This window comes from Cavia porcellus, unplaced genomic scaffold (assembly GCF_034190915.1).
Source record: "Cavia porcellus strain 051 isolate PalLab524CR breed Dunkin Hartley unplaced genomic scaffold, mCavPor4.1 scaffold_16, whole genome shotgun sequence".
NCBI lineage: Eukaryota > Metazoa > Chordata > Mammalia > Rodentia > Caviidae > Cavia > Cavia porcellus.
Genome location: NW_026947499.1, coordinates 19,225,354 through 19,246,675, shown reverse-complemented (window position 1 = coordinate 19,246,675; position 21,322 = coordinate 19,225,354). Strand labels below are relative to the sequence as shown.

The 21,322-nt window shown below is 51.9% G+C and overlaps 1 protein-coding gene across 1 annotated transcript in view; it reads right to left on the bottom strand.

Annotated features, from left to right (window-relative positions):
* Positions 1-3,182, bottom strand: part of Fam222a (family with sequence similarity 222 member A) — a 49,247-nt gene extending 46,065 nt beyond the window's left edge. Inside the window, exon 1 of the mRNA XM_003477909.5 lies at positions 2,169-3,182. The gene's annotated coding sequence lies outside the window, so the exon portion shown is untranslated. The remainder of the gene's footprint in view (positions 1-2,168) is intronic.
* Positions 3,183-21,322: the final 18,140 nt, after the last annotated feature.

Sequence of the window (21,322 nt, the reverse complement as noted above, 5' to 3'; positions counted from 1 at the left end):
TCCCTTCTGACCACAGAAAGGATAGGAAGGCCTTGGAAATTCTGAAGCCAATGCAACTCGGGCCAAACCTTGGTAGCCTCCCAGCTAAGCATCACTTTCCTGATTTGAGCCTCAATTTCCTTACCTATAAAATGGGTAACAGGGCTGGGGATTTAGCTCAGTGGCTTAAGCATCTGCCTGGCAAATGCGAGGTCATGATCCCCAGTTCAAAAAACAAAACAAAACAAAACAAAACAAAACACCGGTGACAGAACATGAGCCACTTTCTAAAGAGAAACTAGCATCCTGCAAAATGCCTGGCACACAGGGAGACGCTGGGTTAGCTGACACTCCCCCCTGCTCAGCGTCTGGCACTGATGGCGGAGCCCAGGGAGCCAAGGGGAAGGAACAGAAGGAATTGCCCAATTCTTACAGCCCTTCCCTCTGCCTTGGCTGAGGAAGTGTAAATACTCCACGGAGGGCCTCCAAGCGCCTGTGTTTGTGGATCTGGCGCGCACTCCGAGTTTGTTTCTAAACTGGGAAGCATTGAGAAGCAGTGCAAACAGCCCTTCTGTCCACATCTCCAGGTTCTCCCCCAATCTGCTGTTGCTCTGCTGTCCTCAGAAGCTTGTGTTTAACAACACCATTTCAGCTGGAAATACCATCTCCCTGCCAAGCCCCCCAAAGCAGTTCTGCGGATATTTATTATACCTGTTAATCTAGTAGAGCGTCTGGTAGGAAGACAGCAAAAAAGCTCACTGCACAGAGACTGTGGCCTGGCTGCTCAGAGCCACCCCCGGCCCCACACCACCGGAGCAATGACACGGAAATGTGATGACAGCAGTTTCACCCACATCTGACATTGGCAGTAATTGCTGGAAGGGACTTAGTAGAGGAATCACAGAGCCAGCACCAGGATGCTGACTGGCGGGGGCAGGGGAGTCTCTGGGCCCTCCCAGGTACAGGGGAAGACAGGGCTGGTGCCCTCTGCCACCAAAGCTAGCCTCTGGCAGAGGCAATGAATTCAGGCCTTAGCACTAACTTGTCTCCTATTCACTCGATGAGCATCAGTCATACAGTGTTTGTCAAAAATCATCTTAAATACCAAAGGGAGAATGGGGCAGGCAGCAGTGGTAGGTAGGCCAAAGCCCCACATCCTGGGGTTGAACAGTGGATTTGGAGCATGCATTCCCTGGTTGGGGGCGGGCCATTCACATTTTCCTGAGCAGAAGTTGTCTATTTGGAGGTTCAACGCCCATATCTGTCTGGGGATGCTGGAATTTCAGCCTACTGGCTGGGAATATGGGATTCAGGGAACTCTCCTCTTTTGCATCCCATTTGAAAGCAGAAAGTTGCTCTCTGGGAGCTCTGAGCCCCAGGCACTGCCAGGCTCCGTGGGCAAAGTTCTGAACACCTGTCCTTGGGGGGAGGAGCATCAGCAGGGACAGCTGGCATCGCCTCCCTCCCCCACTTCATGTGGCTGCTGAGGATTTAGGTCAGAGGACTGCAGTGGGGGATGGGGGAGTCGGCCTTCAACCTTGCACTAGGCAAAGGCATCTGGCCCTGCCCCCTCTTAGCCTTGGGTCAGGGCAAGTCGCGTTGTCACGGCAACCCAGTGACGTCAGAGGCAGGGTAGTGACGTCACGCCGCGGCCTCATCAAGGAACACGTTGTCCCTAGGAGTTATTTGCGGGAACGCAGGCTGGAAATGGGGGGAATCCTGCTACAGTCTAGTCCCAGAGGCTGCCACCTGCATAACCTAGACTCCACATTTTCCTCTGGAACCGATGCTCCTTGGAGATCTTTGAGGGTGCTGTGGAGATCCTTAATGCTATCCCATCCTGGGTCCCCACACCCCGTTCCTTCGAGACGCAGGAGTTCCCCGAGAAATTTTCGGATTTCGGAGCCACTACCTTTGTTAGACTTACGGGTGGGGTGACCTTTCTTCTCTGGTTACCGCACCGCCCAAAGCTCCGCGGAACACCCACTGAGGACCTCGGCCTTTACTCCAGCCGGCTAGTCAGTTCGAACAAGTTGTGTATGGGAGGGAATGGGGAGGACAAGTGGTATTGCTACCTCAGGGACCTCAACAATCGAGAGCCCCCTTCATATTCAATCCAGGTTACCCGGCCGCCAGGGGGTGCCTCCAGCTGCAGCCTGGAATCCATCCCCGCCCCCCGCGCAACTCACCGGATCAGCCACGCAGGAGAAGGGCACCAGATCTTAGTGGCCACGACGCTCCGCTGCTAGGGTCGCAGCCATGCAGGGGAGGGAGAAGCTGCCTGAGGAACCCCGCTAGGGGGCCGACGCCTCTGTCCGGGCGGGAACGGGCGCGTAGATGAGAGCGATCCGGACACTGGACCTCGCAGTTCAAAGTCGGGAGGTTTTCCGCTCAGTGGGGGTCGCGTTCACCGGGGCTGCGGGCTGCACGGTCTCTCAGACGGCGCATCTTCGCCAAAGCCTGTGCTCGCCGTGTCCGGCGGGAGGCGCTGCGCCTCCCCTCGGGGCCCCGCTCAAGGCTGCAGCTTTGCCCGCGCCGCTCCCAGGGCGCCCTCTCCGTCCGCGCTGGGAGCCCGGCGGCCGCGGCCCCTCTCACCAGCCCCAGCTGCAGCCTGTCTTTGTTGCTTCCTCTCGCCTACCCGCCCGCGGCTTGCAGCCTTCGGGTTTGCTCGTGGGTGGGGTGGTCTTCCTCTCCCGGGATTGCACGCACCTGCAGCGGCCCCGGCTTCTCGCCGGGCATGCACCAGCCCCCGCAGGTTGCAAAGAGCAGAGGCGAGAATGCACCGGCCCCTCCTCCTCCTGCTCGGAGTCCCGAGTGTGGGGGGAGGGGAAGCCGGTGAGCAGCAGCGGCGGCGGCGGCAGCGGAGAGTCGGATGCAGCCTCGGGGGTCTCGGCGCCGAGGAACAGCAGGTCCAGGTGGCACAGGACGGACGCAGGAACGGCCCAGGGGACAGTGCAGCCCGTGTACGAGCTTGGGAGCTGCAGCAGGGAGGCGCGTGCCGGGCTCTCACGCGCCCATGGCCCCGGGCGGCGCGCGAGGGCTCCCGGGGCCGCAGCCTCGCGCCACCTGGCGCGCGCGGGCGCCTCGCCTCGCGCCCGGGTACCGCGCAGTGTCCCGTAGGCAGCGGGCCCGGCTCTCCGCCTTCCCCGGCCAGCGCGCGCAGCCTCTCCGCGGAGCTGCCGGCCCAGCAGTCCTACCCGCTGCTCCGCTCCGGCCCGACTGACAGGCTCGAGCGCCGGCCGCCGCCGCTGCGTCTCGCCCCTGGCCCGCCCCCCTTATCCCAGCCCAATCAGAGGCGGCTAAGAGGCGGTTACCAGGGTGACGCGGCGCCGCGTCCTTTAGGGGGCGGGGCCGGGGGCCGCCACGCGCGCTTTTCGCGGCAAAATTCAAAGGCCGGCAGGGCGGCTCTCCTACTTTCTCCCCCAAGCAGGGACCAGCGAGGACCTGACTCTCCAGGACTGCAACTCCCGGCATACTATGCGCTAGCGTTGGGCGTAGAAGCCCCGACTGGAGGCGCATGGTGTGATGTTACTTGTAGTCCATGTGTTGGAGAAAGGACTGGAAAATCCAGTGTCATTTATTGAGATTATATTTGCGCCAAAGCACAGTGCTAAATGCATTATCTGCATCTTTTCAGTTAATGTTGGGTGCAACTCTATGAGAGATGTGTCAAAAATAGTAACCAAAAAGAATAAGATCGTAGCTCAGCGTAGAGCAAGTGTTCTCAAGGCCCTGGGTCCATCCCTAGCACCAAAAAAAAAAAAAAAAAAAAAAAGTAATAACAAAGATAACAGTAACTAGGATGTTTGCTGTTAGAACTACGTAGTTTACCTAACCCTCACAACCATGTGAGGTAGGTATTATCACCCCCACTTTACAGATGAGAAAACTGATACAGAGACTCTATTATTGTGTCCAAATTGCAGGAGAAACTGATATTAAGAAATGTGAAGTGTCTTGAATGTTTTGTATTAAGGCATATTTTGGAAAATGATGGAGTTTTGGCATTACAACTGAGATCTGTAGAGCACTAGCTGATAGTAACATGTAGAACTCTTTGTAAGTTATCTCTCATTGGAGGCAGGCACCGATATTCATATTCTCTGCCACTCTCTCTCTCTCTCTCTCTCTGTCTTTTTGTCTCTCTATCTCTCCGTCTCTCTGTCTCTCTGTCTCTCTCTGTCTGTCTGTCTGTCTGTCTCTCTCTCTCTCTCTCTCTCTCTCTCTGTCTTTCTCAGTGGAGTCTTGATACTCTGTCCAGGCTAGCTCCTGGGCTCAAGAGTCAAAAAGATCCTCCTAACTCAGCCTCCCAAGTACTAGAACTACAGATATCACACCCAGAATGGCATCTGTAGTTCTCTTCCATTAACAGACAGGGAAGTCACAAGGGTTGCTATAGGCCTGTAATCCTAAGGGAGGACAGGGCAAGCTCAGCCCAGCCTGGGAAACTTCAGGAATTAGGGAGACCCTGGCTCTAAATGAATAAATAGGCTGGGGATGCAACTTAGTGTAACGGCCCTGGGCTCAATCCCCTGTGCTACAATGAACAAAAGAAAATAAATAAAAAACCAGATGGGAGAAACTGAGGCACAGTTTCACATCCACCTGCAGGCGAAAGCTGAATCCATCAAATTATACCGCGCCTTGCCTTTTCTTTCTAAACAACTGCACAAATTCTCACGGGGTCTGTAAGATAGCCCATGGGTGGTTGGTGTCCCATTTACAGACGAGGAAATGAAGTCTGAGGAGGGCAGGTCCCTCAGTTCCCTTAGGGAGGCAGCAAATTAGGGAGCTGGCTTTCCAGACTAACTAACCCTCAGGCTCCCTACAGAAACACAAAGCAGCCACCAAACCTCTGCTCTCCCTGCCCTGGGCTCCACCCCTGTGACACCTGGAGTCCTAGGGAACCTGGCTGGGGTTCCAGCACTGTCCTTTCTAGCTGTTGGCTTTCACCATTTATCTTCCCAGTTCTGTGCCCCAGTTTCTTATCTGCAAAATAGGTGGACAGAATATTTTAATTCCTACCGTGTAGGATTGCTGTAAGGCTGAACTGAATGTGTGGAAAGAACATTGTAAGTGCTCAATAAATGCCTGCAGTGGTCTGCTTTGGTGGGCAAGTGAGGGTATGCAGAACAATGCACCAATTATAACCTGGGCCTAGCCCACCCCTACCCAGAACCTGGGAAAGGCAGGACCTTTAGATCTAGCCCAAGTAGGCCACCCACCACCTTATCTAGGGCACGAGCTGGCCCTGTTTCAGGTCTCCAAGCAGCAGCTGTGTGTAGTTTCCAGCAGCCCGGTGCTTGCTCTATTTCTCTGAGGCTGCCCCCACCCCCACCCTATTTGAGTGAATGCTGGGGGCGGGGATCTACCTGGAAACCTGATCCGGCCACCAGCTGCTTTGCAGCAGGCCAGCTGCCAGAGCACCCCTGACGTCAGTGCAAGTTGCTCTGGTGATTGGCTGGGTGGACCTAGGACATGGACAATGGGGGAAACAAAATTCAAGCCAGGGACAAGGTGGCAAGAGTGACAACCAAAGCCTAGAAGGGGAGAAAGAACAGGAAGGGGAGAAGGAAGCAACAGGCCACTCCACAGCCTTTCCAGAGTTGGGGATGTTTCTCATTGTAGGTCTCCATGGAATGCCGCCTTCGATGTGTTGGGGGGAATGTCCAGTGCTATTTGTATCACATGGACCTAGCAGGCTTGTGAGGTATACAGGATTACTACCCACATCTTACAGCAGAGGAAGGCCATCTGACTTGCCCAAGGTCCCCCGACGACAGTACTGGGTCCCAAGAACCTCAGCCCTTCATCTTGACTTATTACACCCTGTGCCAGCCTCTAATAGACAGAGTATGATCCTGGGGGTGAGTTTCTCCTCTTTTCTGAATCTCAGCTTCCTTATCAGACTCTTAGAGGTAAATCAGAAGTTTCCCAAGGTTCCCACGTGATTCCAAAGTGCAGCCAAGGCTAACAACCAAGGCTTTAAAAAAAAAAATGGCCCGTGCCTGTAATCCTAGCATTCTGAGTGGTGGAGGCAGGAAGATTCTAAATTCAAGGCCTGACTGGGAAACTTCGTGATTTAGCAAGACCCTGTGTAAAAACAAAACAAAACAATTCAAAAGCAGTGAAACTGGGGATGTAACTCATTGTAAAGGCAATGAATTGAATTCCCAGGACTGGGGGAGAAAAGATCTGGAAAGGTCCCCCATCTCTGAATGTTGAGGAGCTCATGATGGGCTAATGCTGGGATTTCAGGGATCAGCAGACTCAAAAGCAGCTCTATGGGCCATGAAGTATCTTCCCAGTGCCTGTGGTGTACTCCAGGCGGGTGAACACCCCATCAGATGCTTGGCCTTGGCTTCCACTTATGCTCTAAATATACATTATCTTCCCAATGAACCAACCTCCCCAGTGTCGTGTCTGAGTCTCAGTTCTGGCTCATGTCCAACAACAGCACTGTGGGACCTGAAACAGTGTTGCATTTGCCCTAGTCCATGGAATCATAGACTGGCCATAGATTGGGCTCAGGAGTTGACTGTAGTCTGTGGCACTGCCGGCCGGCCAGTTCCTGAACACTGGCTCCTGCCAGGGGCCGAAGAGGCCCCAGGAAGATGGGGATAGAGGGCATGGAGTTCCTCGTCCATTCTCTGTTTACCAAGAAATCACACTGGGCCAGACACTGGGCTTTCTACAGTGACCCCAACCAAGACATCTGCCACGTGGAACTGAATTTTTATGGGACTGAAACCAGGAGCTAAAAGGAATCTCCAGGTACCAGGAGAGGGCAGAGCACAGAGCAGGTGATGGGCAAGGGATTGCCCAGGAGAAGCTGAGGATGCTCCTGGTAGAGGACACAATTGATGCAAAAAAAAAAAAAATTGTGGGGAGCTGGCAATTCCCTAGAGCAGAGTTGGATCACAGCGAGGTGGGACTGGGAGGCTGAGGAGAGGAGAGAAGGCAGAGCTGGGGCTTGCACCCTGACGGGAGCAGGCCTGCCTCAGCCTCCCACCCCACCCCCAGTTGCCTCACCTGCCCTGGTTGCTATAATCTAGGCCGGAGCCTGGAGGGAACCGAGCCCCCATTGGTGCACACCCTGTAGGTTTTTCAGAGATAATTTAATCAGAGCTATTAATAAGCAGAAAAGAAAGAGCTCTTTATGCTTCTCCCAGAGAAAAGGGGTGAAAAGGAGCTCGTGTAACCTTGTCATTACCCGCCCTGCCCCCAGAGCCTAACGCCCATGGGGGGGGGGGTGCAATGAGGAGGTGGGGGAGGGGCAAGCCATGGTTCGGGGTGAGGAGGCCCAGGTAGCCTCAGGGACTCTCTCCTGCCAAGGCCCCACCTGCAGTGCACCCTCGCCCCATCTTGCTACTCTGACCTTCTCTGGGACACTTGAAGGTGCCACGTGGATGCCAATTCCAGTAGTCTTGCTTTCATTCTTTGCACAGCTGGCTCATTCTTGTACTTCTAGTATTAGCTCAAATGTCACCTCCTCAGGAAGCCCTCCCTGACTATCCCATCTGAAGTTACTGTCTCCCTTTTGTTTTCCGCTACACAACCCTGGCTACTGGTGGCAACTCCCAGGGCCTTTGTGGGCCCACTTATTTTCTGTTTCCCTGTCTGGACTCTGTTCTGAGAAAGACTTCACTACAGTGTCTCTAGCACCTTACAGAGTTACTGATACAGAGTAGGTTTTAAGATGAAGTTTGTTGATAGATTTCAAGAAGGTTTAGAGGATATGGAAGGAGGATAGGGCTGGGATAGGAACCAGGAAGTATTGTGAATTCTTTCAACCTGGAAGACCTTTCTGAGAACTCAAGAACCATTAATTGTCTCCTCTTTTTTTTTTTTATTTTTTATTTTTTAATTGTTAAGGATTGGAAGGCTCAGAGAGGAAAAGATACTTGCCTGAGGTTTTGCAGTAAGTTTGGGCTGGCAGGGGAGCTTGAACCCAGAGCCCTTTGGAGAACGTATGGTTCCATATGGGTCCCATCTTGAGCAGAACTCTGCATTGTCAGGCCTCAGGCAGAGTCAGAAGGGAAATTCTTGTCCTGTGCTACATTCGATTAGTGATGTCTGCCATGAGTCTGGCCTTGGGTGTTGGGGAACCAGCAGCTTTAAGGGCCATTCCTGTGTTTATGGCTTTGAGTTTAAAGGAGCACTTGACTGGGAGTCAGGAAACTTGGTTCTTTCAGTCAGTATCACTGTCTTCTCATGTGATCTCTGGAAAAGACAGCCAGCTTTCCTAGGCCTCAGTTTGTTCATCTGAAAACAGCCTATTGATTTCAGCCATGCCCAACTCAAGAACCCTAAGATGAAAATGGGTATGAAATTTCCCCCAAGCCTCAAGGGATCTACTGCTATAATTGATGGTTATCATTGTGAAATTATGCCCGACAGTAATAATAACAGCTACTCTGGATGCACTACAGACTGGGTCCTACCAGGCACTCTGTACACATTACTGTAAACTTGGCAAAAGCCCATAATGAGAGATTTCTGGCCTGTGTGCATTAGAGGTGTAGACTCTGAGGCTGGAGGTCATGGGCTTGGTCAAGGTCACATAGGGCTCCTGCGTGGATGGAGCCATGATTTGAACCCTGGTGGGTCTTGGCTATGGAGTGTTTCCAATTTAGCTGGAGACTTTAGCAAACAGGAAACAGTGACTGTGGGAGGTAGTGGTGGTCCTCACTCCACCCCCAAGATCCTCTGTCCTCTGGCCAGCTGGACCTGGCTCTCCCAGGCTCTGAGTGGCAGGGAGGTCTCCCAGGGATTAAAGTCAGCTGGCCCCGCCTTCCCTCTGACCTGGAAAGGCCAGCAGGCCCTCCCAGGTCCTCCTAAGCCCTCCTGGCAGATCTCCTCCTCTAAAAAGTTATTCACTTATCAAGGTTAAAATACATTCAGCACAGGCCAATAAAACAGGGATGCCGCCGCATCCTGGCTGTCATGTGCAGGCTGGTTTTCATGGCAACAGGCCCTCTTCTGCACATTAAACGGTTCAGTTGTGCAAAGTTCAGGCGTTACATAAACAGGGAGTTAACAACAGCAGTGGAAATCAATGTCTGGCCAGGCATGGGCTGGAGAGATAGCATTGATTGGGCCCTTCGTCATCGATAGGCCAGGTCCCAGCTCCCTGCCCAGCTCCTTTGCACTCCCTCCTGGAGCCCCAGCCCTGCGCTCAGGCCCAGAGCACCCCAGAAAAGCCACCCCCACCTTGCCCTTTTCCAGCAGGAGGGGATCAGCTCAACTGCTAGTAGCCGTTTTGTAGATCATTATTGTTGAGATGCTATCCCCTTACCTAAAAATATATTCTCACTGCTGAATGGAGAAGGCTTCTTGATGCCTTTCAAACTATCCTTAGGACAAGGACCAGTCCAACTGCATTTATGGTTCATCATTAAAACAAAACAAAACAAAACAACCCACTGATACACCAAGATGTACTCCAGGGCATTCTAATAGGTCAGAATATAACACCAAACTGGCTATGTGATCTTGGATTGGTCACTTCACCTTTCTGAGACTCGGCTTTTTGTTCTTTAAAATGGTAAGAATAATACCTTCAAAGGGCTGTAGGGGAGGAGAAAGTGAGGGGACACATGGGAGCTGAAGACTTGACAAAAAATGGCTTGGGCCTCCTGTACTCCAGATTCCTGCAGAGATCCTGATAGAGGGAAAAAGAACAGGAAGCCAGGAGGTTCAAATCCCAGCTTCCCTGTTAGCTGTGTGACCCCAGAAGTTGCTTCACTCTGAGCCTTGATATCCATTCCATCTTCTACAATGCAGGAATGCTCTTGAAAGAAGGAAGAAAAAATTCCATGAGCTCAATCACGTGACTGGGCAGGGCACATAGGAGGTGCCAAGAAAGATGTATTGAATGGGATCTTTCTTCCAGAGACAGATTTACCCACCCTTGACAAAAAAACAAATACAAAATCATGTGGGTTGTCTGTCAGGAAAGGTCAGACTAAGGGAAAGAATACGCTTCCTGTCTTGGAATATGCATAAAGACAGGCCTCGGTTTTGTTCATGTCTGTATGGTCAAGGTTTAGCACAAATTAGAGCTCAGGCACATTTGCTGTACAAAGTTAAACTTGAGAGAACTGGACAGGCCCGTCTGATTGGACATGGGTAGCACCGAGATGAATGGCTAGGATGATTCCGGATGTTGGGGGCAGAGCCCACAAGCCACGGTGGGTACAGAGAAGCAGCCAGCTTGCCCCCAAAACCCAAGCCGCCCCTTCCCTGGGATGAGACGGTGTTGGGAGACAGTGCCCAGTAGTGGGTGGTGGCACACACCTGTACTCCTAGCACTCTGTGAGGCTGAAGCAGGAGGGTCATAAGTTTGAACCTGGCCTGGGGGGGGGTAGTTTAGCAACTTTGTGTGATCCCTACATCAAAATGAGAAATAAAGAAGAGCTAGGGATGTAGCTCAGTGCAAACTGCTGGGAAAAAAAAAAAATGGGACAGAGCCTGGATCCCTGAATTGCTCATGGCTGAAAGCTGTTCACCTGTTGACCAGAGATCCTGGCTTAGAGCTGTAGTGTAAGAAATGAGTGAAGCCCCTAAATGCTGGGTCTATTTGTTCTAGAAGCTGGCGTTGCCAACACCATTCATAGGGCTTCCCCCACAGCGCCTGGCATAACCCTCTAAGAGTGATGTGATTTTGCAGAACTCAGAGAGTGCCCTTATTTGACAAAATGAGTACAGTAAAATATTAATGGTAGGTCTCAGGTGGTGGGTATTTAAGTGTTCATTGTAAATGTCTCTCACCTTGGCTGTGTGTTTCAAATTTCCCATGAAGCAATGCTTGAAATGAAAGTTATTCCTGTATTTTCAGAATCTTTCTAGGGACCTTAGGGTTTGAGGAAGATGCCTCAGAGACCCCTAGTTGGTGGCGTGGATGATGCAAAAGACCTCACTCTGGGTCTGCACCACCTCCTTCACCATCAACTCCAGCGTGTGTTCCACGTCATTCATTGTTTTTATACTGGAGTTCAGTATGTGATTGCATTTGGGCAGAGTGTCTCTGCAGCTCCAATAATAAAGATTTGAAAGCTTCAGGGTTCACCCTTCTCATGTCACTGGTGGGGAATCCGAGGCTCAGAGAAAGGGAGAGAGACTCGTTCCAGATCACATGGTCAGCGGTGAGCGGTGAGCGGTGGCTGTTCAGGAATTGAGACCCCAGTCTCCTGGCCCCAGAGCTGTGTCTCTGTGTGGCTTCTGAAGGTTTTCCGGGATTCTTTGCCACTGGGACTGATGAAAGGGAAGAGGGGTTGCTGGATTCCAGGGATGAGGTAAGAAGGGCTTGGACAGTCTGCGAGGGAATGGTGGGTCTGGACTCTGGCCAGAAGCTCTTGGAGTCATCTGGGGCCAAGAGCAGAGGAGAGGGGTCACCAGGCCAGAGCAGATGGGTCATCAGAGGACAGGGACAGAGCATCAGCTAGGGAGTCTACAGTGGCAGGTGGCAGAGGGGTTCGTGTGTAACCTGAGCTCCTCTCCACTTGTCAGTCACTCGGCCTCCATCTTCCTGGGGCAGAGAATGGAGATTTAGGATCCAGGGACCTGTTCCTGCCTCTGGGCACGGTGCACTGTGTGGAGAGAGGTGGGTGGGAAACGAGGAACTGTGCGCTTCCATCCACCCCTAGCGAATAATCAGCCCTGAGACCTTGCACAGGTCCTACCAACCCCTGAGCCTCAATTTCCCCAACAGGAAAATGAGCATAATTACAGTTCTCAGCATTCAGCATGGCTTCAAGTCATGGCCCCATTGCTTTTCTATTTTATGATACCCAGGGATCTTTTCCATTTCCATTTTGAGACAGGGTCACATTAAGTTGCCCAGCCAAGACTCAAACTTGCAATCCTCCTGCCTCAGCCTCCCACTATGCTGGAATTACAGATATCCACCATTGCACCTGCTTGGCTCCATTAGCTGTGTGAGTTTAGACTCATCACTTTCCCTCTCTGGACCTCGGTTTCCTTCTATCTAAAATAAGGATAACGATAGCAGTAACTACCTTGTGTGATGGTCATGGTGTTGCAGGAAGTTAAGAGAGGAAAGCATTTAGAATAGTGCTGGGCCTACAACCAATGTCAATGTGTATTAATCTTTGCTATTAGCATCACAGTGGACTCTGGGCCTGTGACAACAGTTATGACACTGTGGATGGGTACTGGCTTCATGCTAGAAGAGGACTTGGGGGCCACCGAAACCTAGTCTGGTGCCTGTGTGCCAACATGGACCTTTGGGGAGTAAACAATAGAGTACTAGCCAGATTGATTCTGCTACCCAATGCTCAGTGAGAATTGTGCTGCAACCAACCAGTGATGCCTGCCTTGGGTGAGGAAGGGGAGTGGAGGGAGGTGTGCCATGGATTAGCCATTCCTGGTGCTGCTTCCAGCCCTCCCTTAGTATGGATCGGGGAACTCAGGCTCAGAGGAGGATTGAGACTTGCTCAAGTCCGTGTAGGCTGTCAGCAACAGGCTCCTGAGCGGTTACCCTGATTCCTAGCCAGGCCCTGGTCAATGTCATTTAATCCTGTGGAGAAAAGTCATCAGTTTTTCATTACATTTCCCAGCCTGTTTTCTGGAAGGGAGTTAATTGATTTAAACTTTTCCAGGATGTTCCCCCCTCCTCCTCTCTCCCCTGGGCCCCTGCTCCTATTATGGCTCGGCCTCATGGAAATGACCAGGTGGCATCTATGACAACAAGCGTAGAGGTTGCCAGCAGAGCCTCTCTGCAGGGGTGGAACCGTGGGTCTTACCCAGGGCGGTCTTCTGGGGACTTCCACTCAGGTCCCAGCAACTATTGTTGCTGTAATCAATAGCAGCTGTCACTGATGAGCTATGTGCCATGTGCCAGGCAGTGTTTGGAGTGTCTATTGGCTCTTCATATCCCTGCAGATGACAGAAGGGGAAACTGAGGCACAGACAGGGCAAGTCTCAGAGCTGGGATTCAAACCCAAGACTCCCAGGCCCTAAATTCCTTGATCATTACCATTCACCATCCCTGCCTCATCGGCTCCATTCAGATTGAGTCACCCCAAATGTTCTTTGCAGATTCTCTCCTCAGAGCTGTAAGGCTGGCTGAGGAATGATCTGTCTGACAGATGGAGAAACTACAGTCCATCGAGGGGAAGGACCGCTCCAAGGCCACACGGTGAACTGAGCCCAGACCTCGCCCTGTCCTTTGCCCCATGAGGTGAAAGCCAGCAAAAGGGGCTCAGGACCAGGCTGACTGATTCATCTTCTAAACTGAAATATTTATTTACGCACCCCATTTAATCAGGATGTGCCGTAATTAGCGGCAGATTTGTGCCTCCTGCCTGCAGTGTTATTTATTTCGTGTTCCGGGCGGCCACTTTCCATGCCGAGTGTTTGCTAGGCCTGGATTTCAATCAGCTGGGGCCACGTTGGAGCTGTCTCCAGGGACCTCCCCGTGGCAATGCCCCCCTCGGCATGATAAATGAGTCTGCAGACAGCAGAAATGCTGCTCAGCTGCTCTGGGGGGCTGGCGTCCCAATCCCAGGTCTTGTCAAGGAGGCGTTGCCCCTCCCCTGTGACAGACAACAGCCTGGCATTCCCTGGTCCCAGGCACCATGCAGGCCAAAACGCAAGGCTGCTTCTAGAACCCTGAAGCTGCGAGGCACTTGGAAAGGACCTGAATCCTCCTTACTGTCTTGGAATAGGCTTATACCTCAGTATCCCCTCCCTGACCCTGGGGGGCCCACTCTGGGAAGTTCCTGTGGGTATAACCACAGTGGGGGGGAGTCAAGGATGATGCCTCGTTTCACTGCCCAGAAGGAGCCAGAGAAACTGGAAGGGCAGGGCAAGCACAGGTTCTGACTTAGGGGGGAACGGGACAGAAGTCAAAGCCCACCCTTCTGAAAGGTCCCGGGCTCAGCCACCCGCATGTCTGGATAAGGTCCTTGGCCTCTTGATACCCTCTGTGCTTGGTATAAAACAGGGAGAGAAGGCCTGGTGTTTAGCTCAGCAGCATAAGTGCCTGCTTGGTGGATGCAAAATCTTGAGTTAAAAAAAAAAATTTAGGGGCTGGGGATTTGGCTCAGCGGCATAAGCACCTGCCTTGCAAGCAGGTGGTCGTGAGTTCGATCCCTGGTACCGATAAAAAAAAATTTTTTTTTTAATTTATAAAAAATAAAAATAAATAAAACATGGAGATTAGCAAGATTTCTCCTAGGAGCACCCTGAGGATTAAGAGTCAACACACAGAACCCCTAAAAAGGACCCTGCACACAGAAAGTGCTGTGTTATTTAGCATTTAATTCTTACACTAACCTGGCATGGTAGATACTCACTATATCACAGAGGGGGAAACTGAGGCTCGGGGAGGGTTCATGCCTTGCCTACAAGGTGGGCCTCATCATCCTCATTCTCCACATGGACAGACCCGAGGCCTGGGACATCAGGGCACCATTCGATAGCTGTTTCCAGCATCACCAGCTTCTCCATGAGAGCCTGCCTCTCCTTGGGGACAGACTCTGGCGATTGGGCACATGGGTACCGAGCCCACAGACACTTCAGGAGTCAAGAGGGAGCAGATCTGAGAGGCAGCTGGCCTGGGCTTGGAAAGTAGAGGGGCTCAGGCAGAGCAAGGCCCAGGAGCTGGCGTTTCCTGAGTCCTGAAGCCACGGGGACAAAGGCAGCTGGGCTCCCCGGAGTTGGCTGCGGCCAACTAGGCCAGATGCTCACAGGGGACCCCATTGTCCCTGCCCTAGTTGGGACAGGGTTTGTGGCTGTGCCTCTCCCCCAGAGGCCACTGCTTCCTGGTCACCTGCCGTAATGAGGTCAGTGGGACCAGGAACAGGTAGTGGGGGGAGGAGGAGGGGGAGGAGGAGGAGGAGGAGGAGGAGGAGGGGGAGGAGGAGGAGCTCGTCCAGTGCTCAGCCAGCCTCCTAGTCTCATTTTACAGATGAGAAGACTAAGGGTCCGTGAACAGAGTGACTTGTTGAGGGTACAGAATTGTAACACCTGGAGGCTCTGGGAGGACCCCAGATAAACAGCTCCCAACACTCACATGCATCAGCTGGTCTGGACCCAAAGCATCCTTGCTGTGTGACCTGAAGCATGTCACTTAACGCCTCTGAGCCTCCTTCATGTCAGGCGCCATAACGGGAATAGCATCTACTTGGGGTGGGGTGGGGGACACGGTGAATCTGAGGATCACAGAATGACAGACACATGAGCCCCGCAGAGGAGTCTCGAAATGGGACCAAGAAGTGGCAAAAGGGACCTTCTGTGTTGTTCTGTGCATCTTTTCAACTTTGCCTAGGCTGTTCCCTCTGCCTAAAATGCCTTTCGTGACCCCCTTCCCCAGGCTCACTTTTGCTCATTGTTCCATCCCAGCTGAGTTGCACCTCCGCAGGAAGAGCTCTCGGGGGTCCCCACCCGCCATGGGCTGAAGTCCATCTCCCTTCATCTTGGTGGATGCTGCCATCACCAGCTTTCCCAGGACAGAGGCCCATGGTGTTTGTCCGGTTTGCACTCAGCCCTGTGGTCCAGTGCTCGGCCCTGTATGTGGTGAGCGCCAACACGTCAGTTCCATGCCTGCCCCTTCCCTCACTGCCACCCCCACTCTCCTGGCTCTCCATCCTCTTCGGTGCCAGGGATCAGGGTGCAGGCAGCCGGTGAATCTGAATCCCTGACAGAGGCGCTGTCCAGGAGACAAAGCCGGCTTCTCCTCAGCTGGGTTTGCTTGCTCTGGAAGGGTCTCAGCAGGCAGACGCCACGGGTAGAGGCCGTCTCTGGGCTGCCCACCTTTGGCACTGATAAAAGCCGCAGAAGGGGTTGATCTGCAATTAGCCAGGGCTGGGTTTGTTGCAGGCTGGGTTCAACTTGCAATCCTCCTGCTTCAGCCTCCCAGAATGCAGACCTGGATTTTCCTCATCTCTAAACTGGTCACCTCAAAGCCTGCAACTGAGGAAGGGTCCTTGATGAGCTGAGAGCAATGCACAGTCACCATCCAACCCACTCCCTGGATTCCACATTTTGGGGAGGGCCTAACCCCACTTAGGTACCCCCACAGCCTGCCAGTCCCATCCCTCCCTGCCCTTCTGCACAGATGCTGTGTGTGCCCGTGGGCATTCCTACTAGGAGAAGAGTCAAAAGGATGCACAGTCATTTCCCGAGCACCTCCTATGAGTCAGGCACTGGACGTTCCCCACGCTCTCTGGGTACCTTGCTGTCTCCATTTTATAGATCAGGAAACTGAGGCTCAGTGAGGGAGGACAAGAGCTTCAGTACTCACAGCTCCAGTACTCACAAATCCTGGGAAGTGCCAGACCCAGGATTTAGAAAGCAAAGAAGTCTCCCCGCCCCTGGAGAGACACCCATTGGTTACTCCTCTACCCTCTGACCACTGTACCAATGTCAGGACCACTGAGGGTGCTCAAACAACCCTCCTAGGAAACAGATAGGGACACTTTCAAATGAGGAAACTGAGGCTCAGGGAGATTAGGAATGTGTTGGAAGCCACCTCGTTAGAAGCGGCAGTGCTGTGATCCTAACCCCAGTTAACACCAAAGCATCATATAACTTGGCCGGGGCCTTGCACAAGGAATTATTTGTTGATTGACACACTAAAAGAAGAAATGAGTGAAGGAATGGTTTGATGGGGTGCGGGAGGGAATAATTTAGTGAGCAAACGGCTAGTCTAGGATGTGTATGAGGAGTAGCTCCACATGCAGCCCAGGCCCCTCAGTGACCTCCTCCGAAGCGGCCCTCCTTCTCGCCACTTGGCCAGGGGGTGGGGTGGGTGGACATCCGGTGGACAGAGCAGGGTAGGGGCTGGACTCCTGGTCCTCAGTCCTGCCCCCAAGGGCGCATATTCTTTGTGACTTATTGTTTAACTTTACAAGCCCCTTGGCTTTTATGAGGGTTATTTATAAAGCTCTGGGCTTTGATCTACAGCATAAAAAAGCAAACTCCTGTGTCTGAAAATGTCACAGGGATTAGGGGAGTCTTTGAAGTCCCCTCCTGGCAGGCAGTGCCCGCCCAACTGCCCCTGCAAAAGGCCTCCAACCCTGAGAGCCCTAGGCCAGGGCTTTGGGGCCTCAGTTGGGGCGGAAGTGGCCCCTTGTCCAGGTGATGACAGGTGGGGGTCTCCTTCCCCTGGAACACCCTCCCACTCCCCGGCACACATCAGGCCTCCCTGGCCTCCAGATGTTGGCCACATCTGTCTCTCGTGATTATGGACAGCCAGAGACTGCTATTTTGTGATCCTGAGCCCAGCCGTAGGGACTTCAGGGGTTTTACTTATTTTTTTTTTTTAAATTTTTTTTTTTGTCTTTTTCTTTTTTATCGGTACCAGAGATCGAACTCACGACTGCCTGCTTGCAAGGCAGGCGCTTATGCCGCTGAGCTAAATCCCCAGCCCCCGACTTCAGGGGTTTTAAAGAGTGGGGTGTTATTGCTGTTTTATTGGTGGGGAGGGGAACAGGGTGTATGACCAAGAAGCCAGAAGGAACGGTTCTCAGTGAGGCAGGGGCCAGGCTCCCCCCCAGGTCTCAGGTCCAGCCTTCTACCCTGCCGCTGTACGCGACCAGGCTCATTCTTTTCTCCCCTCAAGTCGGCCTGAGTCCAACTGGGGGCTTAGACCAGCGCGTGGGGGCGCTGGAGAGATGGACCCTAGGAGATGACCTGATAAACAGCCTTCCTGCTCCCCACCATCCCCAGTGGCGTGAGGTCGGCTGCACGGGCACATTCCCTGTGTCCAGCACCTTCTTTCTGGTTCTGGGCATCTTGCGGCAGCACCTCCATCGCTGAGTACAGGGAGGAGCGCCAACCTTAGCTTGCTGTCCCAGAATGGTGTGATCTCAGGCAAACCCTCTCCCTCTCCAGAGTGCTCTTCCCTGGTTTCCAAAATGGAGCACCTCATAAATACACAGAGGTGCCCCGGGATTAAACTGGGTCGTTTTCAGGAGCACACTTCTCAGCCCTTAGAGGAGCCAGGGTCTCCTAGTCTGCAAGGCCCAACTTCCTTTCCCATGATGAAATCCCAGGAGGAGCCAAAGCTGGGCCCCAGTGAGAGGGACACCTGAAGGGTCACAGACATTGGGCATCTGGGTTGGGCATGTGGTGGTGTTAGCAATTCCTCACACTACTACTTAAAATTAGTGACTGTGGGTAAATTACACTTTATAAGTCTAGAAGTCTCAAAGTTTAAAAAAAAACCACCAAAACTATGCAAGTGGAAAACAATTATTCAGAGCCGGCCTTGTGGCAAACACCAGTAAACACAGCCACTTGGGAGGCTGAGGCAGGAGCATCACAAATTCAAGCCCAGCTTGGGCAACTCAGCAGCTTAGGGAGACCCTTTCTCAAAGTAAGAAACGTTGGGGATGTAGCTCAGTGTGAAAGTCCTGGGTTCAATCCCTAGTATGAAGGAAAGAGAAAGCAAAGCAGTTAAACCATTAGGGAAGCTTATAAAATTAAAAGTAAACAAAACTCTCTCCTCCCTTCATTTCTGCTCTCTAGCAACAAGGCGCCCTTTCATTCATTCAGCCACTCAGCTACTGTTTATTGACAATCTACTATGTGCTACACACAGCTCCTGGCCACTTCTCACAATCGTGTGTATATAGCTCTGTTCATTTTCCGGACATCCCTTGATCTGTGGTGAATGTGAACACACACAATGTAGTTGGTACTTTTTCCAGGGTCTGCAGCCTGCCTAGAGAGCTCTATTCAAGCAGGCTTGTGTCTTTCTTGTGCCTCCTCAAGGCTACCAGGCATTCCTGACTATATGTGACAAATCTATTAAACTTGTCCTCTCCAGGCAGATGTCCCGGTGAGCTCTGTACTTCTTTTCTGTCACACACAGTACTGCCGTGCAAATCTGTGTATCTGCAGCTTTGGTCATCAGCTGGGCTGGTGCACATGGTGAGCTCCTGGGAATCAGAGAGTCTTCATATATCAAAATTTGATAGAGTTTAAAATTTAAATCTATCAAGTCAGCCCTCTGCTTGACATTTAGGTGTTCCCAGTCTTCTCATAAAATAGTCCCAAATCCCAACACTACATGGTCCTGCCTCAGCCAGCTCCTCTGGCTTCATCTCACTTTGTACTTTAGACACACTGACCTCTCCCACCACAGGGCCTTTGCACCACCATGGCTAGTCTGCCTCTGTGCCTGTGCTGATGGTGATGATTCTGATTTCAGCTCTGCAGGAACCATTGTTACACTTGCAGAGATTGGGGGAAACAGGCATTATACTGGATGCCCTGACAGAAGCTGGCTTGACCCATTTCTGCTTGTGACTGCCTAGCATTATATCTGAGTTCCCAGGGGAAGAGTTACACTGTTCTCACCTCAGATGCTAGCTGCAGGGTAGGGGTCCCCAGGCAACTCACATGTATGACTGATCGGCTCTAAATTTTAGGATTTCCACAATGCACTTCATGTTTGATGTTTTTTTTTTTTTTTTGTCTTTTTCGTTTTTATCGGTACCAGGGATCGAACTCACGACTGCCTGCTTGCAAGGCAGGCGCTTATGCCGCTGAGCTAAATCCCCAGCCCCTATGTTTGATGTTTTGCTGGTTTGCAGGACTCAGGAAAGAGCTATCCTTTCACTTACAGTTTTATTCTAAAGAGTCTAACCAGGACAGCCAAGTGAAGAGACTCACAGGGTGAGAGGCTGAGGGGGGCATCCCCAAACCAGAGCCCCATGGCCCCTTCCTGTGAAAGCAGCTGGGTCACCTTCTCAGTCATCCGGGTCTCCATCTAGCTGTGACTGAATGGCTGGCCATGTGACTGAACCCTGTCTCCAGGCTTCACTCCTGCCTGAGCTCAAACCTGGAAGCTCAGCCTCCGAGCCACCTATCTTTCTGAGGGCCAGCTCCCCTCCTGAGTCATGCCACCTCTTAACCTAAACTTGGTTGTGATCCAGGGACTTGAGAATAACAGGCATTAATCATTACTCTGGAACTCCAAAGGATTTATAGTCTCCTTCCCAGGAATAAAAGCCAGGCGCAAAAGCCAGTCAAATTCTTCACCAGGCCTGGGGGTGTGCTCAGTGGTAGAGTGCTTGGCTGGCATACATGAGGCCCTGGGTTCAGTTCAGTCTCTGGCAACACACACACACACACACACACACACACCACTGGACGCCCTGACACAAGTTTTTATACAACACTTTTTAAAAACACAACTGACTATTGACATTTAAATCATATGTTTATAGCTAAATAAATCACAACAGTACATAAATATAACTCACCACTTCTTAACTTTTTACTATATTTTGGTCTTCCCTGTGCTCTTGAAGTTATCTGCATCTATTACATCTAAGTGCTGGGCATACTCTCTAGTGGTATCGACCCAACTCTCCACAACTCCCAACATCATGTTGGTAGTTTGAAATCCAAGTATTTACACCTCAGCAATTGGCAAGGGCTATAAACCCAGGCCTGACTTACTCTTTGTGGACTGCCTAATCTCAGGAAGGCGATAGAGACATTGTTAGTAACAGACTAAACTTGCAAGCACATTGTGTTTCTAGTTAGTTACTGCACAGCCAAAATCAAGGACATATTTTTCCAGTGCTCAAAAATTATGCATCCTGGATGAATAACACTTAAATGAAAATATCAACCAATATTCATGCCTGAGCTACCCCTGTCCATGCATTCCGAACATCAGTTGGCTACTGGTAGCAGGGGTGAGCAAGGATCGATGAAAGCATTTGATGAGATGCAATGCATTTTATAGAATTTACCAGAAGGTTATTGTCTGCTTTACTATTATTTAAAATTGGGTGCTGTGCACCCTTTGTATCACTGCAGCTTGGGAGGAACCTATGTACACGCATACACATATAATGCACACACATTTCCCCCCAGAGAATAGGGAGTAGGCCACTGTAGTGGGCAGTTTGGATGGAACACAAGGACAGGGTCCCCAGTGAGCTGGAGCTGGAGGTGAGGCCCATCTGGATAAGGCAGGAACCTAAATGCCAGGCTCAGAGAGGGAGACAGATGGCTCCAAGTCACACAGTCAGGAAATGGCAGAGCTGTTAATCAGAGGGGTGTGGAGGGGCCAGCCCTTCTATCCTGGGGCCTCTTCTCCCCTCTGCCCCCCAAGACCTGGCCTACTTATCTTTAGGGCTCACCTGGTCTCATCTGGGGATGAAGCTTACCCAACCCTGGACTCCCACAGGCTGAGCTATTTGTCAGGTCTCCGAGCGAGCGCCAATTAGTGGGACATGGGCCTGATTAGTCACTGTGGTGTGGCAGATTTGGGGGAATTAATCAGTCTGGAGGCAGTTGGGGAGGGGAGGCTGGCGTGGAGGGAGATAGAGGAGAACAGGTCCCAAGTGACAGA